Raw genomic sequence first — 14,762 nt, 5'->3', positions numbered from 1 at the left:
TTCATACCCCTTGGCATTTTCCACATTTTTGTCATGTTACAACCAGAAACGTAAATGTATTTTATTGGGATTTTATGTGATAGACCAACACAAAGTGGCACATAATTGTGAAGTTGAAGGAAAATTATAAATGGTTTTCAACATTTTTCACAAATAAACATGTGAAAGTGTGGGGGGCATTTGTATGGCGCCCCCCGGAGTCAATACTTTGTAGAACCGCCTTTCACTGCAATTACAGCTGCAAGTCTTTTTGGGGATGTCTCTACCAGCTTTGCACATCTAGAGAGGAACATTTTATCCCCATTCTTCTTTGAAAAATATCTCAAGCTCTGTCAGATTGGATGGAGAGTGTCTGTGAACAGCAATTTTCGAGTCTTTCCACAGATTCTCAATGTGATTTAGGTCTCGACTGTGACTTGGCCATTCTAACACATGAATATGCTTTGATCTAATCCATTCCATTGTAGCTCTGGCTGTATGTTTGGGGTCATTGTCCTGCTGGAAGGTGAACCTCCGCCCCAGTCTCAAGTCTTTTGCAGACTCTAATGCCGCGTACACACGGTCGGACTTTTCGTCTACAAAAGTCCAACGGACGCTGACGGACTAAAGCTGGCTGGTAATCCGATCGTGTGTGGGCTTCTCCGGACTTTCAACGGACTTTTTCAGCCTCAAATCCGACGGACTTTAGATTTGAAACATGCTTCAAATCTTTCCGACGGACTCGAGTCCGGTCGAAAAATCCGCTCGTCTGTATGCTAGTCTGACGGACAAAAACCCACGCTAGGGCAGCTATTGGCTACTGGCTATCAACTTCCTTATTTTAGTCCGGTGTACGTCATCACGTAAGAATTCGACGGACTTTTGTGTGATCGTATGTAGGCAAGTCTGTTCGTTAGAAAGTCCGCCGCAAGTCCGTTGAAAGTCCGTCGAAAGTCTGTCGGACAGGCTGTCGGACTTTTGTAGCTGAAAAGTCCGACCGTGTGTACGCCCCATAACAGGTTTTCTTCTAAGATTGTCCTGTATTTGTCTCCATCCATCTTCCCATCAACTCTGACCAGCTTCCCTGTCCCTGCTGAAGAAAAGCATCCCCACAACATGATGCTGCCACCACCATGTTTCACGGTGGGGATGGTGTGTTCAGGGTGATGTGCAGTGTTAGTTTTCCACCACACATAGCGTTTTGCTTTAGGCCAAAAAGTTCAATTTTGGTCTCATCTGACCAGAGCATCTTCTTCCACATGTTTGCTGTGTCCTCCACATGGCTTCTCACAAACTGCAAACAGGACTTCTTATGGCTTTCTTTCACCAATTCCATAAAGGTCAGATTTGTGGAGAACACGACTAATAGTTGTCCTGTGGACAGATTCTCCCACCTGAGCTGTGGATCTCTGCAGCTCCTCCAGAGTTACCATGGACCTCTTGGCTCTTCTCTGATGAATGTTCTCCTTGCCCGGCCGGTCAGTTTAGGTGGACAGCCATGTCTTGGTAGGTTTGTAGTTGTGCCATACTCTTTCCATTTTCTGAAAGCTTGGGATATTTTTTTTATAACCTAACACTGCTTTAACCACTTTAGCCCCGGAAGGATTTGCCCCTTTAATGACCAGGCCATTTTTTTGTGATCCGGCACTGTGTCGCTTTGACTGACAATTGTGCGGTCGTGCGACGTTTCACCCAAACAAAATTGACGCCCTTTTTTTCCCACACAAAGAGATTTCTTTTGGTGGTATTTGAACACCTCTGCGGTTTTTATTCTTTTGCACTATAAACAAAAAAAAGACGGACAGTTTTGAAAAAACATTTTTTTTTAAATTTCTGCTATAATACATATCCCCCCCCCCAAAAAAATATAAAAAAACAAATTTATTTGTCAGTTTAGGCCGAAATATATTCTTCTACATATTTTTAGTAAAAAAAAAAAAAATCGAAATAAGCGTAAATTGATTGGTTTGCGCAAAAGTTATCTACAAACTATGGGGTAGATTTAGGGACTTTTATTTATTGTTTTTACTAGTAATGGCGGCGATCTGCGATTTTTAGCAGGACTGCGACATTGCGGCGGACAAATCTGACCCCAAATTACACTTTTTGGGGACCAGTGACATTATTACATTGATCAGTGCTATAAAAATGCACCGATCAATGTATAAATGGCACTGGCAGGAAAGGGGTTAACACTAGGGGGCAATCAAGGGGTTAAGTGTGTTCCCTGGGTGTGTTCTAACTGTAGGGGGGATGGGCTGCCAGGGACATGACAGAGATCACTGGGAACAGAAGATCTCTGACATGTCATCTTGCAGAACAGGGAATCGCCTTGTGCATAACGATTGCGGGTCGCCGGCGACCATTAAGTCCTGCGGACCCACGTGCATGCTCCCGCAGGGCGCAACAACTATCTCCTGTGCAAAGACTGACATACACCTACGGCGGTTAGCGCAGGAGAGCCAACCTGCTGCAGTATAATGACGGCGGCTGGTCGAAAAGCGGTTAAACTTCTCCACAACTTTATCCCTGACCTGTCTGGTGTGTTCCTTGGCCTTCATGATGCTGTTTGTGCACTAAGGTTCTCTAACAAAAATTTTGAGGGCTTCACAGAACAGCTGTATTTATACTGAGATTAAATGACACACAAGTGGACTCTATATACTAATTAGGTGACTTCTGAAGGCAATTGGTTCCACTAGATGTTAGTTAGGGGGTATCAGATTCAGTGGCGGCCCGTCCATAGGGGGCACCTGGGCGCCCCCCCCCCCCCCAACCAGGCAGCAAAAAAAAAAATTTTTTTTATTACTGGCCCTTTAAAAAAAAAAAAAAAAAGGTCCTTAAGTGCACTGTGTTCGGACGCCAGACACAGTGCACTTATAGGAAGCGCCACATCTGCAATCACGAGATTGCAGACCTGGCGCTGCATTTGCGGGCGTTTAGCCCGCCTTGTGGCGTTTTCTGAAGCACCGAGTAGCTTCCGCCCGGCCATAGTAATACATACTACAGGCGCCGGGCGGAAGCTACTCGGCACTTCAGATTTGATTGACATCTGCCCTGAGTCAGATGTCACTTCCTGATTCTCTCTCTCATTGCGCCCGAGAGAGGAAACAGGAAGAATGCTGGTGCCAGTGTGAGGAGGAGGACACCGCAGGAGACCCAAGGTAAGTACCGCTGGCGCTGTGTGGACACCTGCTGTGGGGGGACTCTGAGACACCTGCTTTGGGGGACACCTGCTGTGGGGGGCTCTGATGGGGAACACCTGCTGTGGGGGGCTCTGATGGGGGACACCTGCTGTGGGGGGACTCTGATGGGGGACACCTGCTGTGGGGGGCTCTGATGGGGAACACCTGCTGTGGGGGGCTCTGATGGGGGACACCTGCTGTGGGGGGCTCTGATGGGGAACACCTGCTGTGGGGGGACTCTGATGGGGGACACCTGCTGTGGGGGGACTCTGATGGGGGACACCTGCTGTGGGGGGACTCTGATGGGGGACACCTGCTGTGGGGGGCTCTGATGGGGGACACCTGCTGTGGGGGGCTCTGATGGGGGACACCTGCTGTGGGGGGCTTTGATAGGGGACACCTGCTGTGGGGGGCTCTGGTGGGGGACTCTGATGGGGGACACCTGCTGTGGGGGGACTTTGATGGGGACACCTGCTGTGGGGGGCTCTGATAGGGGACTCTGATGGGGGACACCTGCTGTGGGGGGCTCTGATGGGGGACACCTGCTGTGGGGGGACTCTGATGGGGGACACCTGCTGTGGGGGAGCTCTGATGGGGACACCTGCTGTGGGGGAACTCTGATGGGGACACCTGCTGTGAGGGGGCTCTGATGGGGACACCTGCTGTGGGGGAGCTCTGATGGGGACACCTGCTGTGGGGGAGCTCTGATGGGGACACCTGCTGTGGGGGGCTCTGATGGGGGACACATGCTGTGGGGGGTTCTGATGGGGGACACCTGCTGTGGGGGGACTCTGATGGGGACACCTGCTGTGGGGGGACTCTGATGGGGGACACCTGCTGTGGGGGGACTCTGATGGGGGGCACCTGCTGTGGGGGTGCTCTGATGGGGAACACCTGCTGTGGGGGGCTCTGATGGGGGACACCTGCTGTGGGGGTGCTCTGATGGGGAACACCTGCTGTGGGGGGCTCTGATGGGGGACACCTGCTGTGAGGGGACTCTGATGGGGACACCTGCTGTTGGGGGGCTCTGATGGGGACACCTGCTGTGGGGGGGGCTCTGATGGGGGACACCTGCTGTGGGGGGCTCTGATGAGTGACTCCTGTTTTGGGGGGACTCTGATGGGGACACCTGCTGTGGGGGGACTCTGATGGGGGACACCTGCTGTTGGGGGGGCTCTGATGGGGACACCTGCTGTGGGGGGGCTCTGATGGGGGAAACCTGCTGTGGGGGGACTCTGATGGGGGACACCTGCTGTTGGGGTGCTCTGATGGGGACACCTGCTGTGGGGGACACCTGCTGTGGGGGGCTCTGATGGGGGACACATGCTGTGGGGGGACTCTGATGGGGGACACCTGCTGTTGGGGGGCTCTGATGGGGGACACATGCTGTGGGGGGACTCTGATGGGGGACACCTGCTGTTGGGGGGCTCTGATGGGGACACCTGCTGTGGGGGACACCTGCTGTGGGGGGCTCTGATGGGGGACACATGCTGTGGGGGGACTCTGATGGGGGACACCTGCTGTTGGGGGGCTCTGATGGGGGAAACCTGCTGTGGGGGGCTCTGATGGGCGACTCCTGTTTTGGGGGGACTCTGATGGGGACACCTGCTGTGGGGGGACTCTGATTGAGACACCTGCTGTGGGGGACACCTGCTGTGGGGGGGCTCTGATGGGGGACACCTGCTGTGGGGGGGCTCTGATGGGGGACACCTGCTGTGGGGGACTCTGATTGGGGACACCTGCTGTGGGGGGCTCTGATGGGGACACCTGCTGTGGGGGGACTTTGATGGGGACACCTGCTGTGGGGGGACTCTGATGGAGACACCCTGCTGTGGGGGGCTCTAAAGGGGGCACCTGCTGTTGGGGGCTCTGATGGGGGACACCTGCTGTGGGGGACACCTGCTGTGGGGGGCTCTGATGGGGACACATGCTGTGGGGGGACACTGATGGCAACTCGGATGTAAGGGGACAGAGGCTGTATTGGGGGGGGGGGGCAGAGGCTGTATTTGGGGGGGCAGAGGCTGCATTTTGGGGGGGACAGAGGCTGCATTTTGGGGGGGGACAGAGGCTGAATTTTGGGGGGGGGGGACAGAGGCTGTATTTGGGGGGAGCAGAGGCTGCATTGGGGGGGGGACAGAGGCTGCATTTTGGGGGGGACAGAGGCTGCATTTTGGGGGACAGAGACTGCATTTCATGGGACACAGGCATGCTGCATTTGGGGGGGACAGAGGCTGCATTTGGGGGGGGCAGAGGCTGCATTTTGGGAGGGGACAGAGGCTGAATTTTTTTGGGGGGGGACAGAGGCTGTATTTGGGGGGGGGCAGAGGCTGCATTTGGGGGGGGACAGAGGCTGCATTTTGGGGGGGACAGAGGCTGCATTTTGGGGGGCAGAGGCTGCATTTGGGGGGACAGAGGCTGCATTTAATGGGACACAGGCATGCTGCATTTGGGGGGGACAGAGGCTGCATTTGGGGGGGACAGAGGCTGCATTTGGGGGGGGACAGAGGCTGAATTTGGGGGGACAGAGGCTGCATTTGGGGGAACAGAGGCTGCATTTAAAGGGACACAGGCATGCTGCATTTGGGGGGGGGCAGAGGCTGCATTTGGGGGGGACAGAGGCTGCATTTGGGGGGGCAGAGGCTGCATTTTATGTGACAGAGGCTGCATTTGATGTGACGCAGGCTGCATGTAAGGACGGACTGCTGGGGACACCTGATGGCATCTGGTTGTAGGCGACGTGGCTAGTGACACACTCGGGGCTCCCACTGATTCTGCATTATGGTGAGTTGAATGATTTCATTTTATATTACAATGTAATAATAGTAATAATGCGCTTCAATCATCCTGACACCATAACAACCATGGTGCCGGGATGATTGAAGCGCTAACACCAGGTGTTTGGAGTATCTTTATCTGCTGATTGTTAAACTGTCTAGAATACACATTTCTATTGTTGTGTAGGATCTGGGCCTGCTGTCCCTCTCTCCCTCCATCCCTTGTTCATCTCAGACGCTAACCACACCACCTTAGAGCCACGCCCACTATTTTGCTGAAACCACGCCCATTTTCACCAAGTGGGAGGGGTCAAAAAAGAAGGGCGGGGTCTGGCGCCCCCCCATCCTAAAACTTCACCAGCCACCACTGATCAGATTAAAGGGGGCTGAATACAAATGTACCCCACACTTTTCACATATTTATTTGTAAAAAAAAAATTAAAACCATTTATCATTTTCCTTCCACTTCCCATTACTGTATTTATCGGAGTATAACACTCACCCCAAGTTTAGGAGGGAATTTGTAGGAAAAAAACTTTTTAAGGGAAAAAAAACTTACATTTAAACGCCCATCAATGCAGCCTTATCAGTGTCCATCTGCATCCTTGTTGTGTCACTGCCATTTTTAAATATGGCGCCACCGAGAGACACAGAGCCGGTCCCGTGTCTCTCGGCGGCTCTCGGGTGATTTTCGGCTTCTCTCGTAGCCCTGTGGGCGGAGCCGAGAGCCGCCGAATTCATACATAGCTGAGTGTACTCGGCTAGGTTCAGCTAGCTCCACTCCGCTCACAATCACGCCCAGTCCCTGTGTTATATCCATCATAGGGCGGGACTGTGAGCGGAGCGGAGCTAGCTGAACCTAGCCGAGTACACTCAGCTATGTATGAATGTCGGCGGCGATCATTCCTCCGCTCACAGTCAGCGGGGTATCGGCGTATAACACGCACCCGCGATTTTCCCCTGATTATAACGGGAAAAAAGTGCGTGTTATACGCCAATAAATACGGTATGTGCCACTTTGTGTTGGTCTATCACATAAAATCCCAATAAAATACATTTACGTTTTTGGTTGTAACATGACAAAATGTGGAAAATTTCAAGGGGTATGAATACTTTTTCAAGGCACTGTATATACATTTTATTACCAAAAGTATTGGGACGCCTGCCTTTACACACAAATGAACTTTAATGGCATCCCAGTCTTCGTCCGTAGAGTTCAATATTGAGTTGGCTCCGCCCTTTGCAGCTATAACAGCTTCAACTCTTCTGGGAAGTCCGTCCACAAGGTTTAGGAGTGTGTCTATGGGAATGTTTGACCATTCTTCCAGAAGCGCATTTGTGAGGTCAGGCACTGATGTTGGACGAGAAGGCCTGGCTCGCATTCTCCGCTCTAATTCCTCCCAAAGGTGTTCTATCGGGTTGAGGTCAACTTTCCGGAGGTCAAGTCGTTAAAGAGGAACTGCCGTCTGCTCACATAATTTGTAATGAAAACATCTTTGCCATTCTGAAGCTTCCCTCCAACCATTTTGCATATTATTTTATATATACTGTGATTCTGTACTTGCCAAATATGCTGCAGAAATCTCCCTTCACTGAGTCTGGCTGCGTCCATTTTAACTGTGGGCAGCTCAAGCTGCTGTCTGCTCACTTCCTGGATTTACACAAAGGCACACCTCCGGCTCTGCAGCGCTCATTGGCCCTCTTATGACTCACCCCCTCTCCCTTCCTGGTAAACTCTCTCTCTCGAGAGAGAGAGAGAGAGAGAGAGAGAGCTGCACATGATGTCATAAGCCTAGGCCAATGACCAGACAAGAAACAGGAAGTGGGCTGTATAAGGGATTTACTGGCAGAAAAAAAAATGTTTTACAATCCAAAAGGTAAAACAACAACAAGGGCTGAAGATTTAATAGATGGAAAGATGAAAAAATGACTGAAGGTTCCGCTTTAACGTAAACTTTTATGAATGGCTTTTATTCATGAACCGCTTGGTCACTGTTGTGATGCTGTGATTGGTCTGCTGTGGGTACCTGGGCCAATCACAGCGCCCTGTAACATGTGATTTAGATGTTGCCGATCATAACAGTAAGCAAGCTGTAGTGAATGGAAAGCCAGTCATGACAGTTAACTATTACTTATAACAGTCATCATCACTATTATAAGCAATAACGGTTTAAAAAAAATACCTGTTCACCCCTCCCCCCCCAGCGTAAAACGGTGTCACTAAGGTGACACAACTACTCTGATGACAGGATGTAAAATAGTGACATACTGTCACCAGTCCATATTTATTATCACTAACACACAAGTCATATGATGACATTGTACTGCACTGGTGACAGTATGTAAAAAAAATAAAATAAACTAGAAAAGCTACAATTTCTGGGGAAATTGTGAAAAGTGTTCTTGTCTCTACAACTGGAGTGGGCGGAGTAACTGGGTGGAGTGGGAGGAGTAACTGTGAAAAGTGTTAAAAAGCTTAATATTTTAAAAAGTATAAATAGTAGTAAAACAGTTGAAGTCCCATCATTAGCTTGAAAGAGCTGAACATTTTTTCAAAAGATTTTTTTTTTTTTTCAAAAATGATTTTTCTTTTTTTTTTTCAAAAATGATTTTTTTTTTTTTCAAAAATTATTATTTTTTTTTTTTCAAAAATGATTTTTTTTTTTCAAAAATGATTTTTTTTTTTTCAAAAATGTTTTTTTTTTTTCGAAAATAAATTTTTTTTTTTTTTCAAAAATTGATTTTTTTTTTTTCAAAATTTTTTTTTTTTTTCATGGGGCGGTCATAATGTTTTGGCAGATCATGGGGTGGTCATAATGTTTTGGCTGATCATGGGGTGGTCATAATGTTTTGGCTGATCATGGGGTGGTCATAATGTTTTGGCTGATCATGGGGTGGTCATAATGTTTTGGCTGATCATGGGGTTGTCAGCTTTTGTCACCTCCCACTCTAGTTTTGAACATTTCGCCATTCATTCCTATGGGACCAATTTCACCGCAAAAACGACGATATTTGGTGAACCATTTGGTGAAACGTTCCACAAAGTAATATCACAACAATTAAATGACATTGATTCCGGATTCACACTGGTATTTTTCAGCTTTTCACAAAGTTCCACAAGGTAATAGCACACCAATTAAATGACATTGAACATTTCCGCCATTCATTCCTATGGGACTAATTTTGCCGCAAAAACAACGATATTTCGTGAATCATTCAGCGAAACGTTCCACAAAGTAATAGCACACCAATCGGGAACAATCCGCATGTTTCGGTATATTACTTGTCTATGTAGTGTAAAAACTGTGGGAGGAGTTAGGGTGGTAAATTTGGCTATAATAATAATAATAATATATATGTGAGATAACAGTAAGTGGTCTTGCTATACAGGAACACTTAAAAATTGGGAAAAAAAAAAAACAGATTTTATTTAATTTCTTTATTTTTCAAAAAATTGAGACAAAAAAATTACAATTTAAAAAAAACTCGCCATGCCTCTTACTAAATACCTCGGACTGTCTAAATATCTGTCTGCTTTCCGAAAAGGGGGAATTTGGGGGATATTTTTACAGTCCTCGGCATTTTCGGGGTGTTGAGAAATTAGATCCATCAGTTCATCAAGATTGATCAATCACAAATATTCAAGATATCAATCGATATTCAGATATATATCATAGTTTGTGGACTCTATAACTTTTCTACAGACTAAATAGAATACACTGATTTGGGTAATTCTCACCGAAGGAATGTAGCAGATTACATTTTGACCTGAATTTATGAAAAAAGATTATTTATTTGCTAAATGTTATGACAGAAACAAAGAAACATTTTTTTTTTAATTTTGGATATTTTTTCATTTACATAGCAAAAAAATATAAACCCAGTGGTGAATAAATACCACCAAAAGAAAGCTCTATTTGTGTGGGAAAAATAAATGATACAAATTCCATTTGGGTACGGTGATGCATGACCGCATAATTACCAGTTAAAGTAGTGCAGTGCTGAATAGCAAAAAATGGCCTGGTCATGAAGGGGTGGGGGGGGTAAAACCTTCCGCAGGTCAAGTCGTTAAAAAGTTGTTGCAGTCAAAAGAGCGGGGGGTTCGTTTTGTTTTAATTTTTTTTATAAATCAGTTCCTGATCACTTCTGTATTTTAGAACAAAGAGACACGGGGCAGACAGGATCTCTTCACACTTGTAAAGTTTAATCGGGTCATTTAGATCCACAATTTAGATACTTTTTGGTAAAATCTTTTCTATATCATTTCATATTCTACAATGTGTACAAAATCTACAGATCAGTAATCTATCAGTCTAAGCCATATTGCACATCATACTTTACAGACTTGACCTACAAAACTATTTTTTATTTGTTTTTTTTGCTTTTTTTTTTTTTTATGACGACATCAGGATCAGCCGCAGTCCTCCACCCACATAGGGGGGGACTACAAGTCCCAGCATTCCCAGGTACCCCACAGCATGCTGGAACCTGTAGGCGGTTGGGGTGCTGTAGGATGTAGAATCTCAGTGGTAGGCTGATCCCACGCGGTTTATTTGTACATAAAACTTTTGACGTGACACAGATTTGTTACAATTTACATTTAACGGAAGCGGCGACACTCTATACAGCAGGGGGGAGGCGACCTGGGGGACCTCCAGATGTTGTGGAACTACATTTCCCATGAGGCATTGCAAGGTTGGCAGTTACAATTACTCCCAGAGGCATGAGTTCTGCAGCAGCTGGAGAGCCCCAGGTTCCCTACCCCTGCTATACAGTGACTGTGATCATGTGACCTGCGTCCCTCAGACTGATTTATTAAAGGGCCAGTCCAGCCGGAAAGTCTATCTCATTTTTTTTTGGATAGATGCCGACGAGCTGAATAATTCACCAAATTCTGATCATTCTTGGTGACCCCCCAATGGCAAGAATTTCCTCCCCCTTGTTCTCACTCCGGCCCATCAGAGAGTGTGAGCCTGCCTTATAAATGGGCTCTATAGGTGGGCGGAGCCAGAGACAGGGGGGCGTAGACATCGTTCTGCTGATGTGCCAGCAGGGCTGGACTGGGACAAAAATTTGGCCCTGGACTTCATCCAGACCGGCCCACTTTAATTTTGCAAACATGCACAAAAACAGTATATAAACTATACACAATTGTGCAAAAAAACCCAGAGAGCCCCCTTACATCATAGTACCCAGAGAGCCTCAGTCTTGCATCAGGATCCCCAGAGAGCCTCAGTCTTGCATCAGGATCCCCAGAGAGCCTCAGTCTTGCATCAGGGTACCCAGAGAGCCTCCTCCTTACATCACAGTCCCCGGAGAGCCCCCCCTTACGTCAGAGTCCCCAGAGAGCCTCCCCCTTACATCAGGGTCCCCAGAGAGCCTCCCCCTTATATCAGGGTCCCCAGAGAGCCCCCTCTTACATCAGGGTCCCCAGAGAGCCCCCCTAACATCAGGATCCCCAGAGAGCCTCCTCCTTACATCAGGGTCCCCAGAGAGCCTCCCCCTTACATCAGGGTCCCCAGAGAGCCTCCCCCTTACATCAGGGTCCCCAGAGAGCCTCCCCCTTACATTAGGGTCCCCAGAGAGCCTCCCCTTTACATCAGGGTCCCCAGAGAGTCTCCCCCTTACCTCAGGGTCCCCAGAGAGCCTCCCCCTTACATCAGGGTCCCCAGAGAGCCTCCCCCTTACATCAGGGTCCCCAGGGAGCCTCCCCCTTACATCAGGGTCCCCAAGGAGCCTCAGCCTTGCATCAGAGTCCCCAGAGAGCCCCCCACTTACATCCGGGTCACCAAAGAGAGGGCGGACAGTGAGAGATGATGTAATCTCTCTGCTGCCCGTGGTTGCACAGTGAGGGCGGAACAGCAGTGATGCAGGGCGGGCGGTGAAAGATGATGTCATCTCTTTGCTCTCTCGCCCGCCCGCCTCTGCCTGTCCACTCTCCGGCTTTCCCATGCTGCCCGCCTGCTCTCCGGCTCTCCCATGCTGCCCGCCTCACGGCTGCAGAGAGGCCGCGACACACTACCTGTGTTTGGGGACTCTGGGCTATGGGCCCCAGATTCGGAGCTATAGCCCCAAACCGGCCCACTGAGCCATCGGCCCACCGGGAAACTCCCTGTAGTCCCAATGGCCAGTACATGCCTGTGTGCCAGCAAATACAGAAGGCCATTGGTGAGCAGTTCAGCCAATAATATCCATCACAAGTGAAATACAATATGGGTGGAGTGGCCCTTTGGGGCCCATTCACACTTGTGCATTGCCATTCATTGTAAATGGAACCCCCCATTGTACAGTAGACCCTAATGTAGTGATGGCGAACCTTGGCACTCCAGATGTTTTGGAACTACATTTCCCATGATGCTCATTCACTCTGCAGTGTAGGGGAGCATCATGGGAAATGTAGTTCCAAAACATCTGGGGTGCCAAGGTTCGCCATCCCTGGCCTAAAGTATTGTAGTTCACCAAAACACATATACCATGCACTGTGGTGCGCTGCCATTCATTGTAAATGAAAAGCTATTGTACAGTAGAGTTCAGCACACCATAGTGCCCCACAGTGCTGCACATTGTAAATGGAACCCCCCATTGTACAGTAGAGCCAAACGTACCGCAGTGCACTACAATGCAAACACCATGCGTTGTGTGTGCACTGCCATTCATTGTGTAAATGGAACAGTAGAGCCCGATGTACCATATTGCACCACAACGCATATACTGAGCCTTGTGGTGCGCTGCCATTCATTGTAAGGCCTCTTGCGCACCGCAGCTTGAAAAAGCTCAGTGCAGCTTATTTTTTTTTACTGAGCTAAAATACAGACCATTCATTGTAATGTGCCTGTGCACACAGGAGCGTAAACAAGCGCCGTGTGCTCTTCAGTAAAAAAAAAAAAAGAAAAGTCTGCATTTTCTTGTACAGTAGAGTCCAGATAAAAGACACCACCCATTGCAAAAAAAATGACCAATAGGAAAAGAGTCTTATATAGAGCTGCAGTCTCCTGACAGTGCTTAGGCCAGATACACCTTTGGTGTAATGACCGCAATGGATGGTGCCCCGGGAATAACCAAAGTTAACCCCTTCCTGTCCAGCCCTAGCATCCCGTTAAGTGCGCCTTTACACCTAGGGGGCGGGATAGACTTCCCGATCACGTGACCACCTTGGTTGGCTACCACAGTGGTCACATGATCGGAAGCCTGTCCGGATCACGACTATAGACCGAGAGCTTTCTATGACCGCTCGGTCATGGTGCTGGTAGCGCACAGAAGCCTTGGATGTCCATGGGCTCATAAGTGTTTCATGGGCAGCAAGAGAGCAAAAACTAAGAGCCACTCAAAAATCAAAATCTGTGTTTTTACGGTTTATCGTGAAGTGTTTCGGGGCCTTGCAGGGTCCCCCTTCTGATGAAACGAAAGAGCCGGCACTACTGGAAGTTCCATCTGCGATATTTATTTAATCATAACCAAGTTAAAAATTACAGCTAACGCATTTTGGCACAAGCCTCTTGTTCACAATATGATGCTATGAACAAGGCTTGTGCCGAAATGCGTTAGTGGAATTTTTAACTTGGTTATGATTAAATAAAGATCGCAGATGGAACTTCCAGTAGTGCCGGATCTTTCCTTTCATTATTCAGGATACAGTTTTTTGATGTAGGAAGGACATCCTGAGCCTTGGAGCACCTGGATTTGGGTGTGCTGTTTTGTTTCATAGTGGGCTTCACTGATCAGAGCGGTGTTCTTTTTGTTTTTGCTACTTATGGTCCCCCCTTCTGCAGGGTGAATTGGTGACGACCTAATTGAGTCAAAAAGAGGAAGGGGTCCCAGATTCTTACTGAAGACCAATAGGAAGGCTTTAGAGGTTGTTTCTGGGTGTGGGGAGTCAGGATGAGCTGAACACCCCCCCCGGTTCGGTTCGCATCAGAACCTGCGAACGGATCGAAAATTTGCATGAACGTTATATGGGACTCAAACGTTCGAAATCAAAAGTGCTCATTTTAAAGGCTAATTTGCATGGTATTGTCCTAAAAAGGGTTTGGGGACCCGGGTCCTGCCCCAGGGGACATGTATCAATGCAAAATAAAGTTTTAAAAACGGCCGTTTTGTCGGGAGCAGTGACTTTAATGATGCTTAAAGTATAAAAAAAAGTGAAATATTCCTTTAAATATCGTACCTGGGGGGTGTCTATAGTATGCCTGTAAAGTGGCGCGTGTTTCCCGTGCTTAGAACAGTCCTTCACAAAATGTCATTTTTAAAGGAATAAAAGTAATTTAAAACTGCTTGCGGGTTTAATGTAATGTCGGGTCCTGGCAATATGGATGAAAATCAGTGAGACAAACGGCATGGGTGCCCCCCAGTCCATTACCAGGCCCTTTGGGTTTTGTATGGATATTAAGGGGAACCCCACACCCAAATTAAAAATAGGAAAGGTGTGGGGCCACCAGGCCTTATATACTCTGAACAGCAGTATACAGGCGGTGCAAACAAGACAGGGACTGTAGGTTTGTTGTTAAATAGAATCTGTTTGTAATTTTGAACTGGTACATTTTTAACATGTTTAGCTCCAGCCAAAAAATCTATTTTAAGCTTTTTGGAAAACATAGGGAAGGGTTATCACCCCTGCGACATTTGTTTTGCTGTCTGTGCTCCTCTTCAGAAGATTTCACCTCACTTTCTGTCCCAATGACAAATGTTTTTTTTAAATTTTCCCATATTAACTCTTACAGGAGAGAATTTCCCTTCCTAGGGGTAGATTTCATCTCACTTCCTGTTGTCTCCTTCCGTTTGCAAGTAGGTGTAGTTTGTAAATTGGATGTTTGAAAGTAGGGGCCTG

Source organism: Aquarana catesbeiana, linkage group LG07 (assembly GCF_042186555.1).
Source record: "Aquarana catesbeiana isolate 2022-GZ linkage group LG07, ASM4218655v1, whole genome shotgun sequence".
Classification (NCBI taxonomy): domain Eukaryota; kingdom Metazoa; phylum Chordata; class Amphibia; order Anura; family Ranidae; genus Aquarana; species Aquarana catesbeiana.
The sequence above is the reverse complement of the archived record's forward strand: the minus strand, read 5'-3'. Positions refer to the sequence as shown.